Consider the following 8,027-nt stretch of genomic DNA (forward strand, 5'->3'; position numbering starts at 1 on the left):
ATCGTGCCACATGACCAGTCAGAAGGATTGATATACCTCTCTATAGCCGGTAGGGAATGACATCCTGGTAGTAGTCGGCAATGATGCAAAATGTCCAACAAAAGGAAAAGGTATGATAGCTCTCAAGTCAGATGGAGTTGTAAAACAGTTGTCTGATGTTCTTTATGTGCCAGATATCAAGAGGAACTTGTTGTCCGTTTCTGTGATCATGGATCGGGACCTCAAAGTTCAATTCGATAAGAATGGTGCACAGATTCTGGATCTTCAAGGAGAGGTCATTGGTAAAGCTACACGGTGCAACAACATCTACGAACTCTAAGCTTTCAGTGCTCGAGCCGATGTGAAGAACACTAAGCTGTGGCATGAGAGGTTTGGTCATCTAAACCTTAGTTCTTTAAAGGAGGTGCATAAAAGTGGAATGATTGCAGACCTACTAGAAATTACAGATCTGCTCGATGTATGTGAAGCTTGCATGATGGGCAAGTAGCATCGGCAGCCCTTTTCTAAAGAGGCCAGCAGGGCAAAGGCTCCTCTAGAGCTCGTTCACATGGACCTTTGTGGAAAGATGGAGACGGAAGCTTTGGGTGGTTCCTACTACTTCATGATGCTGATCGACTACAGTAGAAGGATATGGATATACTTCCTGAAGACTAAAGACGAGGCTTTTAGTAAGTTCAAAGAATGGCATGTAATGGTCGAGAAAGAAACAGGGAGGAAGGTGAAGAAGTTGAGATCAGACACAAGTGGTGAGTTCACATCAAGTGAATTCGAAAGTTACTGCAAAAGTCACGGGATCAAGAGGCAGAAACCCCCGCCACATACATCACAGCAAAATGGAGTAGCAGAATGCAAGATGCGCCTCATCTATGAAATGGGCAGGAGTATGATGAAAGGGAAAGATTTGCCAAAGAATTTCTGGGTTGAAGCATGTAACACGGTAGTTTACATTCTGAATCATAGCTACATGAAGGCTGTGAACGGAATGACTCCACTGCAGGCCTTTTCTGGTAAGAAACCTTCAGCTACACATTTCAGAGTTTTTGGATGTGACTGTTTTGTGCCTGTCCCTGATGCTAACAGGACCAAATGGGAACCGAAGAGCCGGAAGTGTATTTCTTGGGCTATAGTGAAGAGGCGAAGGGTTACCGTCTCTATAACCCTATTACCAAGAAGGTAATAGTAAGTCACGATGTGGTCTTCTCAGAACAGCCGCATCAATTGGAGGAGGATGCTTCCTTCCCAAACAACCAGGACCAGGATATCCATCCGGTACAACCACCAACAGCAGACTGAACTCCCCCAACGGTGCTTGGGAGGATTCAAGATAAAGAAGAGGAAGAAGAGCCTGTAGAACCACAACGGCAACGGCCATTCTCAAAGTGGGTAAAGCAGCTTTTGGATGACAGAGAACCTCTAGCCATTGAGGAGAACCGTCCGAACACCATCGGTCCAAGAGATTAGAGGAGCAAAGAAGGGCGTAGGAACACTTGGTCAACTACACTTTGATGACAGAGGTGATCCGTGCTGAAGAACCCAAGTGTCTTGAAGAGGCACAGGGTGATGATAGGTGGATGGAGGCTATGCAATCGGAGTATGGCTCCATAATGAAGAACAACACTTGGGACCTTGTGGATCGTCCACCAAAATGCAAGGTAATCGGTACCAAGTGGGTGTACAAGACCAAGTACAAGTCCGACGGCATGTTGGATAAGTACAAGGCTCACAGCTCATGGCAAAAGGATTCGCACATGTACATGGTTTTGATTATCAGGATACTTTTGCTTCCATAGCTCGACTAACCACAATTCGCAGTGTTTTGGCTTTAGCTGCCCAGGGAAGTTGGCCCGTGTTTCAGATGGATGTAAAATCTGCCTTTCTGAATGGAGATCTCAAGGAGGAGGTATACGTGGAACAATCACCAGGTTTTGTAATCCCCGGTTCATTCAGAAGGTAAAGTCTGTAAACTGAAGAAGGCACTTTACGGGCTGAAACAGGCCCCACGAGCATGGTACCAGCGAATTGATGCCTACTTTCTGCAAAACGGGTTCAGGAGGAGCCCATCTGATGCAAATTTGAATATCTTCAGAGAAGGAGGCAGGTGTATGATTGTGGTCCTTTATGTGGACGACCTTGTCATAACAGGGAACCATGAAGAGAAGATCTTGCAGACAAAGCATTTGCTAGGTAGAGAGTTTGAAATGACAGACCTCGGACTCAGACCTCGGACTGATGCATTTCTATTTGGGGATTGAAGTTTGGCAAGAGCCAAAACATATCTTCATCTCACAGCTGAAGTATGCTTGAGAGATACTGAAGGCATTTGGGCTGAGTGCAAGATAGTTGGCACCCCTATGGAGGTTGACGTGAAGCTTTCAAATGAGGATTCATCACCACTGGTGGACGAAGTGAAGTACAGAAGGCTTATGGGCAGTTTGATTTACTTGTGCAACACACGGCCGGACATCAGCTTTGTGACTGGTGTACTAAGCAAGTTTTCCAATAAGCCCTGGGAGAACCATTAGAGGGCAGGGATGCGGGTGCTGAAATACATCAAACGCACACTTGATTATGGCATCACCTATACCAAGGGCAACATCTTGACCAGATTCTGTGACTCGGATTGGGCAGCAGACGTGGACAGCAGGAGATTAGTGACAGGTTACTGTTTCTCACTTGGATCTGGAGCTGTGTCATGGGTCAGCAAGAAGCAACCTACAGTTGCTCTTTCTTCTACCGAGGCTAAGTACAAATCAGCGTGCTCTGCTTCTTGCGAGGCAGTGTGGTTGAGGAGGATTTTAGGGGACATGGGTGCAGTGCAGAACAAGCCTATGCAGTTATCATGTGACAATCAGAGTTGCATGGTGATTGCAAAGAACTCTGTGTTCCACGCTCGCACAAAACACATTGAGATTCAATATCACTTTGTACGCGAGCTCATCATGGATGGAGAGGTCGACTTGGTGTACTGTCCGACTACAGAGAATGATGCAAACATCTTCACGAAGGCTCTTGGAAGAGACTTGCTGGGAGGCATCTTCATCGACTTGGCATTGGGCCAAAAAAGTAAGTTCACTTGCGGGTGGACATTGAGGGGGGGTGTTAGATATCAATGCTCCACTCTCGTGTAACTACACAGGAACCAGCTAACTCTACTTGTAAGCCCCCCATATGAGGAGAAGGCATTTGAGTAGCTCGGTTATCCGGTAGGTCCTGGTTTGGACACCAGATGGGGGCCATGTGTGGCCTGATGGCTGGACGACTTCAGATAGAGTTGGCACACTGCCAACTAGGCTACATGCGAGTGCGGGAAGGCATCCCATGATTGACCACATTGAGGGTAGATGGAGCATTTCCTGGGGCAGCCCACTCTCAGGTTGCGGGGCCCGTTTGGAGCCCTAGATGATCCCGGATGGCTCTAGGCGGAACATTGTCCATAGGTCAGTTGCCCTATTTTGCGCACCAGTTCTATCATGTGGTCGGTGGCCTATTCGACCCCCAGTCGGCCGGTTTGGGCAGATTGGGTCAGTCACCCAATTGGGTCTAATCGACTATGACTGGTGGCTATATAAGAGCAAGCCCGTGAAGCCCATTTCATCACTGGCTAAAACAGCCCTGATTCCTTAGCATCCAGCCTCTGCCCTCTACTGTTTCCAGCTCGCCATCGAAGTTGCTTTCACCGGAGCGCACGGTTGGGAGGCAGCGCCATCTATTGTATCAGTTCTACAGTAATCAAATTTTTGATTCTCCATACTATTTGCTTTTCTCTCTTGCATACGAGATCCTGTTATCTGTTGAGCACAGACGTTGTATTGTTTTCTTACAAATACATGATAGGCTTCTTATATAGAGAGAGCCTTTAGAATAGTCAACACTTGTGGGACCCTCAGATCCACATCTCTCCTAGTGGATGTGCTTGCTCCACATCTTCACATCATGTAGTCCACATCCTTGGGTGGATACTTTAATACTTTCCTACACCATATCTTTGCCTCTCATTTATGTGCTCATGGCACCATATCTTAACACCTCCCCTTGGTGCCATGATCCATTGGCTACTGCAAGGTGGTTAGATGTGAGTTTACAAGATCAAATCCTCCCCAAGTGCTTTCATAGCTACTCTCATGTGGTCAGGTTTGATTTACAAAATATGGGCTAAAGGTGGTAAGGTTGTTGCTTCTCTTTGTTGATGCATGATGCTTTGTTCCTTCATGTGCCTTAATGTTGTATGTGTGGATGCCATGTTCTATGATATGGTCATCTCACACACGTGCTTTTGGCATGCTTTTTACATTCATACGTTGCTTGACCATTTGTTGCAAAGGTCTTACCACCATGAGGTGTTGCTTCAATGGTAGTGTCTAATTGCATACAATGATTATCACCAAACATGCACGTAGAGCTAAAAAAGATGAGCACTTTTCCTTTTTGGAGTGAGCGCAAATTCTTTTTGGATTGAAAGTTACGGCTTTATTGAAGTTTTTAATCAAGAAGAGGCCTTTGATGATGTGGCATAGGGATTCACGTGTTTGCATGCAAAGCTGTGATTAACAAGGATCTGTGTGCTTAGGTGGATGGTGTGTTGATGTGGCATATTGACACATGTCAGGCACGTGTGCCATGTGGCACTCTACTAACCACTACCATTGCATGGCTAACCAAACCTTGAGAGTGACTACACCCTAACCTTTAGACAAAACTTTGGCCAAATCTGTGTAGACACAAATCCGTTGTCATCGCTCCTCATAGCAAGATGAACTCGCTTTTGCTTGGCTTGCCACTATGAGAGCTTGGTGATCATGGTTGAGACTGGCCATTTGCTAGAGCAATGGCGAGGGCGCTGTTTGTCAGGAGTTAACTATGGCAATTATGCTTGGGCGAGTCTTCACATTAGTCGGCAGTTGTTGGGTTACTTGTAGAGCCAGTCATATGGCTTTAGTCTATGTTGATGGTAGTCTTTAGTTGCTATTGAAGGTCCATTGAGTTGCCGGCTTGGTTGTAGATTGCTTTGCTAGGAGCATCAGATGCATGTAGTCGGCTTTGTTGCCATAGCATTGTGCCTCCATAGCTTGTAGTTGAGTCAGCCTATTACCTATAGTTCTTGAACATTTCTTGCAAGTTTTCCTCTACATCCAGTTTGCTGAGTCTCTAGGTTGTAGAAGCGAGCTGTCATTGTGTGTCGTTCACCATCGTTGAAGTTGCTCATGTTGCCTTATGCTTTGTCATTTGAGCCTGCCTTGAGGGCTGTTGCTTGTCATGTGATGTTGCTTATAGCACCTTAGCTACTCATTGCTTGCTATTTGTTTTCTAGTCCACATCTAAGATTTGTTTGTGGCTTCAAACCTTTGGATGATCTGTGTTTAGCTTGTTCTTTGGTCAAATTGCTGCTACATACAGGTCGTTGGGGGTTGACTGCTTTACAAGGAGAACACTATAAGAGAAAAGGAAAATAAATCTAATGAATGGAAATCTCTCATTCTCAATATAAGATTATGTCAACCTATGCTCTGATACCATGAGAAAACATGTGCGCCTCAGGATCTATGGAGTGCTCTAACGTGGATGGAGCCTAAGTGGAAACATGATGAAGAGAGTGCTCATGACATGTACCTCAAGTCAATTAGGTTCCAAGATAGATTAGCTTGGACTCATAATAAATAGAATCTTGAGTGTATATGTATATCAATAATACATGATAGGCTTCTTATATAGAGAGAGCCTTTAGAATAGTCAACACTTATGGGATTCTTAGATCCACATCTCTCCTAGTGGATGTCCTTGCTCCACATCTTCACATCATGTAGTCCACATCCTTGGGTGGCTACTTTAATACTTTCCTACACCATACCTTAGCCTCTTATTTATGTGCTCATGGCACCATATCTCAACACAGTTTGATCTACCCTATCTAGAGAGACCTTTTACATTAGAGGAGCTGAAGGAGGTAGTTCAGCTATGGCAGATGGCAAGACACTAGGAGAGGATGGGTTGCTTATTGAGTTTTATGAGACTTTTTGGGAGCTGGTTGGCCCTTACTTCTTGTTACTATGGCAAGAAATTTTGGGTAAAGGTGCTCTCCCCCTTCATATCAATGGGGGTATAATTAGATTGATCCCAAAAGAGGGCCCCAGAGATGAGCTTAAAAATTGGAGACGGTCTTTAACAATGTTAAACTGTAGCTACAAGATTTTTGCAAAAGCTCTAGCTCTTAGAATACAAAGTAAGATGAAAGAGTGGATTCTTCTTGGAGGACATCACCCTCTTCAAGCCATCATTGACATCTGGGAAGGGTGTGATTATGCCAAAGAGACTAGATAGGATATATGTTTTCTTAAGGTTGATTTTGATAAGGCATATGATAGGTTGAAATGGGTTTTCTTAATTCAATTTTTACAAGACATGAGTCTGGGCCCTTCCTTTGTTTCTAATGTCAAGATCCTTCTCACAAATGTTTCAACTAAAGTGAATGTCAATGGGAAGATGATTGATCCTTTCCATTTGAAAAGATCAATCAGACAAGGATGCCCTTGGGCTCCTCGTCTTTTTGCTATAGTAGCAGATGCTCTTGGTTGGCTCCTTAGAAGTCAAATTCAAGAGGGCCAGTCCCCAGGGGATTGAGCTTATGAATGGTAAACAACTTGTTTGTCAACAATTTGCAGATGACGCTACATTTACCCCTAGAAATAATGAGCAAGTTGTCAGTTGTGTGATGGATTGTCTTGATGTTTTCTGTAAAGCTTTAGGATCTTTAATTAATCATTCCAAAATAGGGTATGATACTCTTAGTGGAAAAGAACAAGGGGTTCTACAACATTTGGGGTGTCTCAAAATCCAAAAGGGCAGAGTGTTTAGACTTTTGGGCATCCCAATGGGCTTTGAGATAACGATGAAGCAAAGGTGGGAGTGGGTCTTAGATAGATTTCAAAAAAAGTTGGATAACTGGAGATGCTAGTACTCAACCACTATCTTTACCCTATATCTATTTTTTATCTTTCTTGTTGGTCTCTCTCTAAATCTGGGCTTGACAGATTCATTAGAATGTGTAGATCCTTTTTGTGGGGAGGAAACAACAAAATTTTCAAGGTAAGATGGAGTTACTGCATTAAGCCTAGGGAAGAAGGGGGTCTAGGTGTTATAGATATTTCACCTATGCTGCCAAATTTTTTTTGCCACTTGCTCTACTAAATTCAAAAGATGACTAGTATCAGATTTTATTGAGAAACATGAGACACATTGTTCATATGGATTTCTAGAATTTAGGGATTAGGGTTTAGGGTTTAGGATTTAGAGTTTTAAGATTTAGGGATTAGGGATTAGCATGTAGGGATTAGGGGTTAGGGTTTGGGAATCAGGGTTTAGAAGTTAGGGTTTAGGGTTTAGGGTTTAAGGTGTAGGATTTAAGGTTTAAGGTTTAAGGTTTAAGGGTTAGAGGTCTAGTAGGGTTTAGGAAATAGGGGTTAGGAATTAGGTTTAGGGTTTTGAGGTTAGGGTTTAGGCTTTAGTATTTAGGGTTTAGGGTTTAGGGTTTAGGGGTTAGAGGTCTAGGATTAGGATTGAGGGTTTAGGGATTAGGGGTTAGGGTTTAGGTTTAGGGTTTTGAGATTAGGGATTAGGGGTTAGGGTTTACGAATTAGAATTTAGGGGTTTAGGATTTAGGTTTAGGTATTAGGGTTTAGGGTTTAAGGGTTAGGGTTTAGGAATTAGGGCTTTGGGATTAGGGTTTTAGGATTAGGGATTAGGGGTTAGGTTTTACGGATTAGGATTTAGGGGTTTAGGATTTAGGTTTAGGGATTAGGGTTTAGGATTTAGGGCTTAGGGTTTAAGGGTTAGGGTTTAGGAATTAGGGGTTAGGGTTTAGGAATTAGGGATTAGGGTATAGAATTTAGGATTTTGAGGGCTAGGATTAGGATTTAGGGTTTAGAAATTAGGGGTTAGGGTTTAAGATTGAGGGTTTATGGATTAGGGTTTATGGTTTCAAGGGCCTGAATTAGGGTTTAGGGTTTGGGGATTGGGGGTTAAGGTTTAGGGTT

This window comes from Dipteris shenzhenensis, chromosome 3, assembly GCF_047967505.1.
Source record: "Dipteris shenzhenensis isolate YYH24624 ecotype China chromosome 3, Dip_SZ_1.0, whole genome shotgun sequence".
NCBI lineage: Eukaryota > Viridiplantae > Streptophyta > Polypodiopsida > Gleicheniales > Dipteridaceae > Dipteris > Dipteris shenzhenensis.